Below are 16,203 nucleotides of genomic sequence, written 5' to 3' on the forward strand. Positions count from 1 at the left end.
GGGCAATATTGTGACCATATACATATGTATATTTTATAAAATAAATATATCTTTATTATATTCTTATTTTACACATATTTTATTATATTCTTTTTTCTACACACATATATACACGTATGTTTTGTTAATATTAAATAAATATAAAATAAATAAGTATTAAATTGGACTCGTATTCAAATTATGTATATAATTTATGAATGTACGTACCAAAATAATTTTGGGATAGCAGGAAGTATCGATAAAATTAATATCAGTAGAAAAAGAGTATTTGGATCGAAAATAATCTGAATTCAATTTTTATTTTTCATCCAAACCCAACTTTATATTTATAAATTTCAAACAAAAGCCCGAAAATTAGTCCGAAATTCGGTATAATTTCTATGTTCTCTTTACCATTTCACCTCAACAGATACAATTTAACCTGATCCGTCGATTTATTTTAAATCCGAAGGATCCCCGAACTTTCAATTTTTTTTTTATATATGTAGGTATATATAATTTATTTAATTATATATTTATTAATATATTTATTTTTCTCCATTTTCTCTTCTCTTTAAATTAAATTCGGACTGTTCCGATCAAAATCGAACGGATAAAAAATAATCAATTTTTAAATCAACTTTTTCTTAAATTTATATATATATATATATATATTATTTTTTAAAAATATTTATTTTTAATCATCAGATCAAATAATCGGACGGTCCAAACTTAAGTCAACCAAATCAGCCTATAATACAGCTTTTTACGCGTGCAGATTTCTGATAGTGACCATCGTCCATCATCCCATCATCCCATTTCTCACTCTTTCAAAACACAGCGATAGCCACAAACGATTTTCTTTCTCCTCTTCTCTCCTCTCTACCACGCTCCCAAAGACCGAACCCTAGGAGACAACTTCCAACCACTCCCCTCTGCGCAACCATCTCCTGCACCCCAAAAATCCGTGCAACAGTGGAGGTCAGCACGATTTTGGGGATAGGGATGCAAACTTTTCAAACCTTATCACGATTTTGCCTTTTTCTTCAGTTTTAGTTTCAAATCCGGAGGTTCAAGTCCGGATTTGACCTATAAATAGGGTGTTCTTCAACCCTAGAAGAGGAACAAGAAACGGGAAGGGAAAATTGGGGAGAAAAAGGAAAAAAAGTGGGTGATCGAGAACGAGGAAGAGAGAAAGAGGCGAGAAATTGTCTCCGTTCAAATTTTGGAGTGTGAATCTGGTGGCTGGGATCCTTGACAGAAGGCTCTAGTTTACTGCACAAAACAAGGTAAGCTACTCGTCTATTTTATTTTCGTAATCTGGTTCCATGTGTCTGAAGAATAATGTTCTCGCTCTGGTTCAGACGTGGACTTGGATTTGGTCTCGTATGAAATTTTAATATCATGAGAACGTGCTATCTCTTTTCGCCTGCTATCGGGCATAGTAGCGAAGTTTATTTTGAATAATGTTATGTTGGGAGTAGCGAACGTGTGTTCGGCTTGGCTGTGTGGCCGAGCAATCGAAAAAATGTACAATAGGGCCACGTTTAGGCTTGTTCCGAGTTTGAGTTCCTATTAACGCCGTTGTTTTGTAATCAAGTTTAAAGACGGATTTCATACCAAGATTTCATTCCGTGGGCTTTGGCGGATAAACTGTGCAATATGTTTGAAGATCCTTTCTTTATTTTGCCTCCCTTGCTCCTCTTTGGTCGTTTTGAATAGGCAAATATGTAGTGGAATATGTTTTTGGCCCTATCAACTGAGTTTATGAACACAGTTATATTCTGAGCTTCCATTGTTTTCAACGTGTGCAAATTCCACCACATATTCATCTCTTTTTCTCTTGTTTTGATTTTCTTGTCGTGGTTATGTGATCAACTCATATTGTGCGCGTGATGTTTAAAACTAAGTATCACACATGAATACTTACATATGTGACCCATTTTTTCTTTATTCGCGCGTGACGACTCCCGAAAGTGAGTTCGAGTCCAATTTTATTTTGAATACATGGTTGTTATCTTAAAATTCATGTTGTAACCATTGTTCGCCCAGAGTCTGCAAATGTATCTAACTTTTGATCCCGAAAGTCGCATAATGTGTTAATATGTGGAGATCCATGAAATGTGTCTGTATATTTTATTGCTTTCAACAAATTAGTCTCATGTGCACGTGTCCAATTAAATCTTAGTTTGTCGTGCTTTTCAACTGAATATGGAGAGTAACTTAAAATTCCACCTTCTCTCTTTTCCGATATGATAACAATACTGTACACTTATTTTCTTCAAAACATTTTTAGCAGGAGTCGGCTCTAGAATTTAAACTCATTAATTTGACCCATTGTGCGACCTTGAAGGAGTTGTCTTCCTATTTGTTTAACATACTTGAAGTAATGAATTAAATGAGTTTTCCATTTGAATTTTGTTATAATTGTATCTGTGAGAAGAAAGCTTACATGGTAATACTACGATAACAATTTTGATAAGAACGGCTTATTAGTAGGTATCTGTGTATTAGTTAAATTATCCTATTACTTTATATAAAGAAAGAAGGTTGAATATCATATCCCAGTAAAATTCAATTCATACACCGTGTTTATGCTTATATATTTAATATATTATTCACATGGTCTTTTCCCTTTTGAACCTTTTAAAACTTAAGGATTTACTTTTATCACCACTATTAGCCTTGGAAAAGCTTAATTTTTATTTACTTTTATCACCACTATTAGCCTTGGAAAAGCTTAATTTTTATGTGTTATGTGTCAGGCTGTCATTTTCTAAAGAAGCATTTTCCTTAGAGCATTTCTATCACAGTTATTTGTTTTAGATACAAATTACTAGTATCTTGTTAGAGCCATTAATTTCCAAAAGTAGTCTGCATCACTAATGTCCTAGTGACGTTCATTTATATTCTTTAGTCATAATATTTTTTAATATATTTTTTAATCGATTCCTAACTTTACCACTTTTCTATTTCATGTGAACTCCAGAGCTGGAGTTCAGCAGTGAAACTTATTTTTGACCCGATCATCGGATCAATCACTACGTAGGATTGCAGAGCCTCGGAGTCCCGCAAATTAGGGTCCTAAACTCCTAACGGAATCTAGTGTTCTTTGCCATCCTTGGATTTACTTCATATTCTTATTGCATTGAGTTTCTCTTTATAACTAAATCTCATTGTCTATTTTGTTGAAAGTAGTTTTTATTTGATTGTTGAACTCATTTTGCTATGCTACTTGTTGATTTGTTACGCAGTTTAGCATCCCGACTTTTCGTTAATGTCACATGATCGCTACTAGATGAAAATACAATCCATCGTACTTAATTAGCATAGCAACCTCGCGCTTTTCTTTAAACTATACCGAAGATAAAAAATGATATTTTTACGCTCGCTTATGCCAAATAAGTTACTAAAACTCACTTTTCTTTTTCAAGAGGTCACTTGCTAATTTTAACTTATTTCCAATAAAATAATAATAAAATTTTAACTTTTTGTATGTTATTATATCTCTTCAACGTCCATTCAAATTTTCAGGTTCAAGTAAATATGAGGTATATACATTTTTTTGTTACTATGTACAACGTATTTGTATTTTCACAATAACTATTTTTCATATTTATTATTATTATTATTGTTGTTATTATTATTATTATTATTATTATTATTATTATTATTATCTTTATTATTATTGTCATCGCTATTATTACTATCATGATTTAAATAACTTCCTCGCACACTATTAAACTTATTTATAACCGTGTGTATAATTTTATCTTATTAATCCCTCAACATATTTTTACATACTCCAAAATACATATTTCATAAACAAAATTCTCATAAAAAACACTCTTATTTACTCTACAATAATTTTTAAACTTTGCATATTTTTAATTTCTTTATGGAATCTTGCATTTATATGAGGGAATCAGAATGCTCCTTTTACGTTTAAATGCATGTATATGTTTACAATAATTATGTTACATTCTTGTACATGGTAGCGTTACATCTCCTATGCCTCAAAGTTTCTCCTTGAAAAATAAAAAATAATAATAAAAGTGTTCTTATCACCGTTTAAGCAAGTGATAAAAATAAAAGTTTCTTCCTAATATTTTCTAAGCTGAGTGTAAGGAATATCTTCGAATAGGCTCTGAGGGGTGCCTAATACCTTTCCCTCGAGTAATCAAAACCCTTGAAATTTTAAAATGTTTTCAATAGACCAAAACAGAGTTTTACATAAAAAATAATTTTTAAAAAAATTAGGTGGCGATTCTAAAAAAAATAAATTCGCAAAACCCGAGAGTCACGACATAGGCCACCATACGTTGTGTGCTGTTTCGACCTGTTCGAAATAGGGTGCGACACCATTCTAAAGAGAACGACTCTTATAGAAATCATTACTTGCATAAATAACGAATAAAAGACAGTAGTAGGTTTTCGAACGTACCTGTATCATAGCGTGGAGCTTTTATTCAGATTGACTTTATCTAGTGACACTCTCAAAGTTTGCATGTCAAAGTAGGACAATGCCGCCGATTGTCCTTGAGCAGGAACTTCCCAGTAATCATCGAACCCAAATTCATACAAAAGGCTCAAAATGATCATGCAACTTAGTTTCCAATAGCGCAACCAGGCAAGAATTATGTGTGGTAAGTAATTCTCTAAAATTTTGCCTAAAATTCTCATTATTAACTCCACCTGTATTCCCAACAACAAAACTAGTAGTTTGCGTCATGGGGGTGAAAAAGTTTGAGTGGGAAAAGGAGCTGGCCCCAAGAGGAAATTGACTGCACCCAAGTATTGGTGTCATCACTACTGCAGACTTGGCTATGACACTGTTGATGGTTGAACGCAGGTCGAAGAAGATCTTCAATAGAGAGATTGTACAGAGGTGGACATACTTCTTGTCCTCGTCCTCGGGAAATATAATGAGACTTGCTTCTTTGAAGGTGGAGATCTCCGTGAAGGAGGTTCTCTTCATATGTTCGGTCTCGTGTGCTTGGACTGGGACTAGTGGCGGAGTAAAGGGTACCAAAAATTGGCCCTGTTGAACCGCATTGATCACTGACCGAGGGGTGAAAAATAGGGTCAGAGCAGCTTTTTGCGTGTTTGGGAACTGAACTAGTAGATGGGGAAATTCCATAACATCTGCATTGTGTGGAGAAATTGTGGAGTGACTGATGGGCTATTGGATCCATGATGTTCGTGAGCCATATTTGGTTCATGAAGTATTTGATGGCCTGTTTCACGCCCTCTGAGATAAGTTGGGATAGAAATTTTTAATTTTATAGGATGACCAATGTTTTGACTCCGTTGATGTCTATTGAGAACAATGCAACTTTGTCCTTGAAGGGCTTTTTTGATCCATGTTTGTGGCTGATGGAGGGGATGGACTGGTTTTGTTGCATAGAGAAGTGGATGGCGGGTGACATGACATGGTCTTGGTAGAATGTCTATGTTGAGGAAGCATGGAAAATCGAGGGACAGGAAAAAGACGAACTTTCTGGTGAAGTGGAACAACAAAATGGTTATTCATCTTTAGTTAAGTAGTTTGAAGTAATTAAGTAAAGGGAATTGGAGTGAAGTGGGAGAAGTAATGATTGAATGGAAGAGTGAAGTGGTGAGCAAGAGGGAGTGGTATCTGATAAAATAACAGGGCTAGTAGTAGAAGAAATAAGTGGAGAGTTGTTTTGCATGCATTGTCTGGATGCCATGTATCCTGATAGTGAGGACAAAAGGTTTTCTTGCTAAGTGGTATTTGGAAAAATAATTGTCAAGTTAGCCCTTTGGTCAGTACAAGTTGGTAATTTTTTTGGGTTATCTATGATATTATTATTAGGGTTTTCGTGAGAAAAAGATATGTTATTGACACTGTGGGATGCGTCAGTGAAAAGTTCTCTAGTTTGTAACCAAGGGCAAGAAAAAGTGATATTTCTTTTTTTGGGGCTCGGTTATTTGCAGCCATGGGCCCTGATATTACATCATTACATCTTTTGGGGAAGGAAATATTTTGAGAAGATGAAGAAGTAACATTTAATGCTGCAAATTGATTGAAACAGTTAAGGGATGTGAGAGACGAAGGCTTAGCAATATCCCTATTGGGTGATCTAATATTATTTTTTTGTAAGTCCTAATTTTATTTTTGCCTTTTATATCATCTTTTTTGGAGATTGAATTAGAAGTATGAGGATGCAGAGATGAAACAGAAGAGAACATAAAGGACGGCGAATTCGTACTTGTGCTTGCGTTTACCATTTTTACCTTGGTAGCCGGTGCTTCATCAACTGGACAAACATGGCGCACAGTAGTTGCTTGAGCTGTTTCTTCTCCATTTTTGTGACCATTTTCGTTTTGGGGAAAACTTTACCATTTTTCATTCTTGGATGGGGAGTTTGGGTTCCGCCGATGCTGGTAGTGTGCTTGGGGAGGTAGGAGACGATGGTATAGGCGGGGTATTAAAGTGGCATTTATCTATACTATGACCAAATCGACCACGTGTGGTACATAAAAAGCCTTCTCCTTCATAAAGAATGTGTTACAATATGGCTACCAATTTTCCTCTATGGGAATTTGAACACACAATCTGGCATAATGACCCCTGAGAGTGGAGCTTGTGCAAGCATCAATTTTCAGTAATTTTCTGATGGCATTACCAATCTTTTTAAATAATTGGGAGTCATAGAATTCCGTAGGAAGCTGGGGGAGCCGAACCCAAACCACAGAGTAAGTGACCTTTTCCTTTTCTGGGATAAAATTTGATTCCCAACGTTTAATCGATAAATATTGACCATTGATGAACCAGGGCCCATTTTGAAGAATTTTGGAGACACTCTCAGCTTGTGTTAATTTAATAGTGTAGAAATCTAATCCCAAGTCAGTAGAGGGAAAGATTCGGCCAGTTGCTAGAGTGAGATAAGCTTATCCCGGAGATATTGCTATGTTACTTTCTTACCCAAAAGTTTAATGATAAGGGAATGTTTCCAAGGGGAGCTGTTTCTTCCTTGGATAAGGAGATACTTTTCATCCCATTAGCTAAAACCTCAATATCGTTGGTATCATTTGAATAGTCCGATCCCAAATACTCTTCTTCCATATGCATGGTATTAACTTGGTCTGTAGCTAATAGTTTAGATTTGAAGGATTCAGGATTGTTGCAGATGTTCATTTTATCTGGGGGTTTTAGAGGTATAAGATTGTTAACTTGCTGACTAATTGGTTGGGTTCCTTCTTCAGTCATGATATTTCTGGGAGGTTTTTCCCCTTGGTGTTTACCAACTTTACACTTCAACCAAAAAGTTTTACAAGCATAAATAAAGAAATGCTATAATAGCTATTATGATATGCAAATCCTGAACTTTTAAATAATAAAAGAATTATATTTTTGTTAAATATATTACTATCGTACTATTCAATTTACATTCCTAAAAGAAAATAAATAATAAATTTTATTAGTACCCTCGCGGTAATTTTGAAATAATAAAGCACAATAATTTACTTACTATTCAATTCAAAGTGAATGACTACCTAGATTAGAACAAGAATTCAATATTTCATGATAGTTATCATTTCAAATAGCGATTATTTTGAGACGCATGACAAATGATAAAATATGTTAATTTTGAGATGCGTGACAATTATTCGAAGACCAATAATAAGTGAAGATGTAAAATTCGATTAATCAAGTATTTTCTAAAAAAGATATTAAATGATATTCACCCCTACAGTGCTTTCAAATAGTAAATATGCAATACAATGAAATTTTATTTGGGTTATTCTCAATTTTCTTATTTATTTATATGAAATTTTTTTTATTAAGCGTCACTTATTTGTTAAAATTATAAGGGTCAACAATTTTAATTAAGAATTCGACCATAATTTGTCTAAGATTTGTTAGGTGAGCCCCAAGTGTTGGCCGTAAAGGGCGTACAGTTGGACACTTAAGGCGTAATCACAGAACTAAGCCTCATTCCTATGCCTCGAGGTGTTTTGCTAACGCCTTGCTCTGGGGCGAGCCTCAGAACTATCTTTTAAAATACGGATTAAAAAAAAAGGTGTCTTTTATATTATTTTATTTTTCATGAATCTAGAATTTATCGAAAAAATTCGTTCAACCTTGTAAACATTGAAATAAAGTTTACATACACTTCATTCTTTTCACACTCCATTAACTATATTGAATATATTATTGTTATTATATTATCTTAATATTTATGTAAGGGATTCTTTTGAACAAAAAAGGTTGTCAAGTTGAAACAAGGAAAAAGGATCAATATTGAGTAATTTTGCCCACCATTACCATTTTGATCTATATTATCCTTGTGGTAAGGGAAACTTTTTGATGGATTATTTGTCGATTACCTGATTTCTGTTATAAAACAAGAAATAATAAAGAAGAAGAATAGAAAGAATAGAGAAAGTGATTCTTATTTCTTCTTTTGAGGGATGAGAGATCATAAGATTGCCAATACAATGAACAAAACTCCTTTATTTATAGGAAAAATTTACTCCTAGTCAGAGTAAAAGACGGATGTTTTAAATTCTAATAGATATCAAAGTAAATCTTGATAGAAATTCACTATAATGTAAATACATTTATTACACTCCCCCTTGAATATCTAATTGGTAGATAATGTGCTTCGTTAAAAACCTTACTAAAACAAATCCAGTAGGAAAAAAATCTAGTGAAGGAAAAAGAATACACATCTCTAATAATACGCATTTCGACTGCCTCATTAAAAACCTTACAAAGAAAATTCAGTGGGACAAAATTTCGTAAGGAAAAAAGTGAACAGCGCGTATTAACTCCTCTTAATGAAAACATCCTTGACTTTTGCATCTCGATCTTCTGCAACAACTTCTTGAAAGTTGTAATTAGAGAAGATTTGGTGAATAAATCAATCACATTGTCAGTTGAACGAATCTGTTGCACGTTAATATCATCATTCTTTTGTAGTTCGTGTATGTAGAAAAGCTTTGGCAAAAAATGTGCTTCGTTCGATATCCATTTATGAATCCTCTCTTAAGATGTGCTATGTATGCTGAATTATCTCTGTATAAAATTGTGGGTAGATTGTCATATTTCATACCATGTTTTTGTCGAATGAGATGTATTTTGGACCTCAACCTACACATTCTCGGCTTGCTTGATTCGATAAAGTGGCTACGATAGACTGCTTTGTATATCTCTAAGATATGACAGTACCACCATATATAAACACATAGTTTATTTGAGATCGAGTTTTATGCGGGTCAAATAAGTACCCAACATCAGCACGATCAATAAAATTGGGACTGCAATTTTTAGAATAAAATAAGCTCATGTTTTTTTATCTCATTTCGATGTCTCATAGTAGGAGCAGAAATATATCTTACTAACAAATTGACTGAAAAGGTTATAAGCCTTGTAGTATTTGCAAGGTACATGAGTGCATTAATTACACTAAGATATGGTACTTTATAATCAATCCAATTCGATATATTTTAAATTTTAGCAAATAATTTATTGCTTTGAAAACTCTCCAAGAGTTCCAATGATGTTCAAGCAATAAGCTTATACAATATAAAGATTGTAAATAAGTTTCCCAGAAACTTTTATTTGCTTCAAGCATTTTGAATCTTAAAAAGTTTTTCACATAAGTTTTGTCAAGTGACATTATTCAACATTTCATGAGTGACATCTTCAAATATCTGGACTGCAAATCAAATAAGTATAATACTTACGAAGATGCATCCTTTCATGTCACTTGATAAATGTTTCTACGTCAGCATGCTTAAATTAGCATAGAATTAAGATCCTCGTAATCTTTTACAACATTGTGCCAATATTGTGTCAAATATATTGATGATATATCATTTAGTATTGGTTCACACTGCGACATAACATTTTGAGATCTCATCACTTCATTATTTTTAGGTACATGAACCTCTCATAAGGTTTGATGAAGTGTTATGTCGTAAGCTCTTCAAGAGTTAATTTTCTTTTTATTATGATTATTTGCTCCTTATTTTTCAAGAATTATTTCATTTAGAATCGATTTTTCTACCATGCTTCATGAATGCGTAGACTTTGTCCTTTAAGGACACAAAATAGGAACACTTGCAACTTAAATATGAGATTCGTTCGGTATTTGACTAGAATTATCTTTTGTATGAGGGTCTGATGATAATTCCTCACATATTTTATAGCTGCTTATAATCTCCCCCTTATGTTAGAAAAACTAATATACATCCTCTACTTCTTTGAGGAATCTATCTTTGTGCATTATGGTATATTCATTAATTGTGTACCGCACATCAAAATTATTAGATGAAATAATTGGTTCCCGACCTTGAATCAATTGAGAGGGAAGAATTAATTGTAATTTATTAGTCTAATGCATACAAGTGTTATTGTATGCAACATATCATATTTCAGACCAACACATGAAGTTTTATTCTCATTGGGGATGGTTTAGCTATTTATCAAAGGCATTCAATACTAAATCATCATCATCAAGATAACTTTCTTGATTGCACAATCTGAAAATTATGCTCAATTTATATTGGACAAGTAACTTTATGAATGTCAAACGTAGGTTGACCATCAATGTACATGTGATCATCTTATTGATGCATCTTTTCAACATATCACATGATAGGTGAACGAGCCTTTATTCACCTTTTATAATTTCAGATTTAAGGGATTCAATGCAAATATCAGTTGGTCCAACTAACTTATTATGAGAACAAACAATATTAGCAGTAATGAAGAATTTTCCAATTCTTCAATATATGTTCAATATTCAGTATGCACATCTTTGAGATGTCGCAATTGTTCATGTCAACTTATGAACTTTTAATCTAATAAACTTCAAGTTTACCATGATATATGCTTTTGCTTTAGTAAATTTCAAATTTACTATTACATGAATAAATTTTATATTTACTACTTTAGAAGTAGATTTCGAAATAACTCTTCTCAGATATTCTGCTTCATTCGAAGGCGCGTTGTGATACTATCACACTCAAGTGCACATTTACATTAATAAGTTTCTCATTCCCCAGGAATGGAATATAATCATGCCTTAAGCGTATCAAATTATGATAGTTACTACAAAATCAAATTGAGGCATACATGTGATGTAGAAAATTTTTCTCTAGCATATCTTATGATCATAATATGCGTGTGAAAATATCATCACTTTTGATGATCATTATCATATTGTCCATCCACGCGTATATTCGTGCATTCAATCAGTTGTCTTCTTTCAGACATATTATGCACTGTTACCACATACACCTCAAGAATGAAGTAAGTTTTCATATTTCAGACTTATCATATATTGCTACTACATTCACTTCATGGAATGGAGCATATTCAATGGGTCGAATTTCATGACTTTTTACCCAATACCCATAATTTTGCCTTAGCCATCATAATATCATTAGTATGGTATATTGAGATTCAAACTCAATATCTTATTCATATAAAGGCATCTTAGGCATATATCGATGGGATTTGAACCCAATATCTTATCATCATAGAGCATCGGGACTCTAACCTGATGTTTTATTCTATTAGTAAGATAGCCTTCGGGCCTTTCAAAAATATATTTCTAATGCGAAATTATTATTTTGTGGCATATTGTTATGTATAATTTTGATAGGAACATAATTGGATATGGTATTGTATTCTTTAAATATAATTTTTAAACAAGATTAAGGGATCGTATATGTGTTTGTCCAAAAATATAATAGGGAGAAAAATTAAGCAATTTGAGATACTATAAGGGCAAGTTTGGACATTTATTTTTCTTTTCTTTTTTCCTTTTTTTTTTAAAATAAAAATAAAAAAGGATCATTGGTATTATAGTACATTCTCCTATATTATATTAGAGGAGCATGACTCGTGTCAGCACGGGCCCAACATTAAGATATTTTGATTATGTACGATAAGTTAGATTGATGTCAATTTGAATTATGAATTATAAAACATGAATACATAAAAATATTAACTACTTGATAGTATTTTTCAAGCAGCCAAATTATCTTAGCAGATAATTATGTATAACTTTTTATTCATATAAATATCAAAATTTGATGTATTTTGAAGTCTAGATCTTTAATCATGTGACTGAGATTTGCTACATTAAGTATAAAATATGAGATTAAAATTGATACACATGACTTGATACCTGTTGTATAAAATAGAGAATGATTGTTGAAAAAGATAAAGAGTTATTTAGTCATTGCATATTACATCACATGTGGGTTGCAATTAATAACCCCAAAATCGCATTATATTCCCCTACTAAGTCGACATAAACATCTTTTGCTTTTGTTTCTCCTTCTTTTTTATTTATCAACTTGTTTTTTGAAGTTAAATTAAATTGATATTTTAAATTTAAATTTTAAGTGTTTAAAAAAATTATATAAAAAACTATAAGTTACCATTTGTCATATTAATTTAAGTTATTTGACTTTAAGAATGCGATAAAACATAGTTCTGTAAATGTTTTATCGAGATTTACTTTTGTATATGGTCCTTCCACTGAAACGTAGGAGTCATTTGTTAGAGTGTATAAAAATAATTTTAAATAAAATGTATTAGTAATGTTTGCATTAATAATGCTTGTATTAGTAATATTGATATTATTTTTGCTAACATTATTTCTTATACACTGTTTAGCATGTTGTATTAGAATTTTTTTTTCAACCTTGATATATTTAAATAAAACTAAAAAAAAACAAATTGCATATACACTCTAAGATTCATCCGTGATCTAGCACGAGTTCAATATATGTTATTTTTTTGTCTCAATTTATGTGAAACAAATAAAATTTAGATAATCAATCATATTTTAATATGTATTTAGATAATTTAAGTATTAACTATTGTAATTTATAATATTTTTATGTAATTTTCAAATAACATACGTTACTTTTCTTGTCCAAACTTTTATGGGATTGATAGTCAATTATATTTTAAAAATAATTTATGTTTTTAATTATTGTGATTTATAATACTTTTCTTCTATTCCAATTTAAGTGATGCTAATATAATTTCGAAAGTTAACCAAATATTTTATATCTATTAAATTTTTAAGTTGTTATATATTGTGATTCATAGTATTTTTTTATGTATATTTTTGAAATATATAACATATTAAATTATTTTTAGATATTTTAAGTTATTAATTTTTTTTTAGATATTTTTTTGAAATATATAACATATTAAATTATTTCGAAGGGGAGCATTGAAGTAACTGGTAAAGTTGCTGCCATGTGACTAGGAGGTCACGGGTTCAAGCCTTGAAAACAGCCTCTGGCAGAAATGCAAGGTAAGGCTGCGTACGATACACCCTTGTGGTGGGGTCCTTCCCTGAATACCGCGCATAGCGGTAGCTTTAGTGCACCGGGCTGTCATTTTTTAACTATTGTAATTTATAATACTTTTTATGTAATTTTTGAATAATATATGTTACTATCCTTGTACATTGTTTGGTATATTGTATTAGAACTTGCCTTTTCAATTTTGATATATTTAAACAAAACTTTATAAGAAAAGGATTGCATATGCATTCTAAAATTCATCCGAGATCTAGCACGGGTTCAATATATGTTATTTTTTTGTCTCAGTTTATGTGACACAAATAGAATTTAGATAATTAATCATACTTTTAATATGTATTTAGATAATTTAAGCTGTTAACTATTTTAATTTATAGTATTTTTTTTATGTAGTTTTCAAATAATATACGTTACTTTTTTTGTCCAAACTCTTATAGCATTGATAGTCAATTATAATTTTAAAGTAATTTAAGTTTTTAATTATTGTGATTTATAATACTTTTCTTCTATTCCAATTTAAGTGACACCAATATAATCTTGAAAGTCAACAAAATATTTTATGTCTTTAAAATTTTTAATTTATTAATTATTGTGATTTATAATATTTTTTATGTATTTTTTTTTTGAAATATATAAAAGATTAAATTATTTTTAGATATTTTAAGTTGTTAACTATTGTAATTTATAATACTTTTTATGTAATTTTTGAATAATATATGTTACTCTCCTTGTATAAAGTTGTGTCGTCGATAGCCAGTTATATCCTTTAAATAATTTAAATTTTAATTATTATGATTTATAATAATTTTTCTATTCCAATTTAAGTGGTACAATGCTTAGATGGCGTAATAATTAATTAAGAGTGATATAGTAAAATTATGATTGAAACAGGGAAACATAAATGTCTTAAATGACTTACAACAATTAATTAGAAGTGAGATAACATAATTACTATAAAAATACTTGTGAAAAAAATTTAAGTGGACCTCATATAAGACGTCAAGTTAATTTAAAATCAAGAGTCAATTTATCATTTTTATATCTATTTTACCTTTTTATTAAATATTATTAACTTTTTAATACTTAAATGACTTATAATAATTAAATAGCGTGATATTTAGTAAAGTTATAGTTGAAACAGCTGAAGCAGGCATGTCATAAATGTCTATTTTACTTATTTAATTAAATATTATTTTTTTAAAGAAGAAATTACCCAAATTAGCTACTATCGGACTTTTATTACCACTCAAAGCCTAATTTGCCATAATTATATTTTTTATCTAGAAGTGGGAATAATTTTTAAATTATTTACAGATCCTGACACACGTTTGTTTTTAAACCAATAAAGCAACGACACTTTTTTCACTTTACTCAAACTCTCCTTTTACCCCAAATCACTCTCTCTTTATCCCTAAATACTCAATTTTAGAAGCGGTTTCTTCTTTAATCCACATCTCTCTCACGATAACAATCAATAAATCCTCATAATTTATCAATTGATATTCATATTTTAGGTTAGTTTTAACCTACTTATGTGTGTATTTGATTAATTTATAATTTGAATAGTTAGTTTTTTTTTTTTGCAGATCTTTTATTTTGATTTAGCAATGGTGGATAATACTTTTATGAAGGGTTACTAGAAGTATATAACGTAGTGACCCTGATGTACATACGGTTCCAACGTTTGACTTAGGAATTTCTCAATCTGAAGAAGAAGATGCATCGCCTTCGGAAGAAGTTAGAGGTATTGAGCATAAAAGAAAAGTTAAAGATGTTCCGAGTACGTACAATGATGATGATGAGTTGGTGAAAGAAGTATTTTGTTTTTCAAATTTTTACTTTGTTTTTCAGTCTCTTACTTTGTACTGAATGACACCGATTTTGGCTTTTGAGATAAATTATGACTTAACTCTTTTAGACTGGGTTGGGTAGTAAATGATGATATAAAATGCGTGTTAAGGGTGAGAACTAATCATAAAAAAAATAGCTATCTATGTGTTGTGCCCGTGTGGGTGACTATATGTGATGTAATTATCAAAATTGGGATATTATGTGATAGGTGTGACCGTGTGGGGTCTTATATGATATTGATAACCTTGAATACATGTGAATAATACCGTACCGTTGTTGTATTATAATTATATTCATACTTTATTGGCATGAGACTCATGTGGAAATTCATGGATGAAACAGAAATAATTAGTGGATATTGGCTCTCGCGATTGTGGAAATGTATCATTGTGGTTGGTTGTGAAAATATATTATGTGGTTGGTTGTGAAAATACTTATTGTGATTGATTGTGAGCATTACATCCTCATATGATACTCATTCACGAAGTATTGGTACCACCGTGGCAACACCTGAGTAACACTGGCAATATTTTTTTTTAAAATACCTTCCCAAGGGAGGTGCCGTGAAAGAGATATTGTAACACGCTATAAAACCCTTTTCAAGAGATGTGTCGATAAATGAGATATGAGATATATGAATTGTATATGGGTTAACGAACCCCCATGGGTCCTGTGTTGAGAGGCTTGCCTCCGTAGGTGTATATGAGGATTGTGTGATGATTTCGTAGGTCGTGCGACGATCTCGTGCATCATAATCATAATCCTCATCATCATATACATTTCACTTACTTTATTGTGTTTATATTGTGTTGTATTTCCATATTGAGTTGCTATCTATGTAATTGTCTTATCTTCTTTTACTTGTATTTGATTATCTTGTATATGCATGTTCCCATTTGTTCTACTTATATGTGATATAATGCATACTTGTGTTCTATCTTTGCGTCATGTTCTAATATACGTGATATATTATAATTGTTAGTGCAAGCGATGTAGGGTACTGTTATGGGACATTTTCTGATTGCAGGTGGCATACCCTTAGTTTAT

General features: G+C 31.2%; 1 long non-coding RNA gene across 1 annotated transcript; it reads left to right on the forward strand.

The window, feature by feature from the left end:
* Window positions 1–716: 716 nt before the first annotated feature.
* On the forward strand, window positions 717–15,270 carry LOC124885557. The gene is made up of 2 exons (XR_007042675.1): window positions 717–1,268; window positions 14,892–15,270. It is a non-coding gene; the product is annotated as an uncharacterized LOC124885557 (long non-coding RNA).
* Window positions 15,271–16,203: the final 933 nt, after the last annotated feature.

The sequence above is a fragment of the Capsicum annuum genome, chromosome 7, assembly GCF_002878395.1.
Source record: "Capsicum annuum cultivar UCD-10X-F1 chromosome 7, UCD10Xv1.1, whole genome shotgun sequence".
Lineage (NCBI taxonomy): Eukaryota > Viridiplantae > Streptophyta > Magnoliopsida > Solanales > Solanaceae > Capsicum > Capsicum annuum.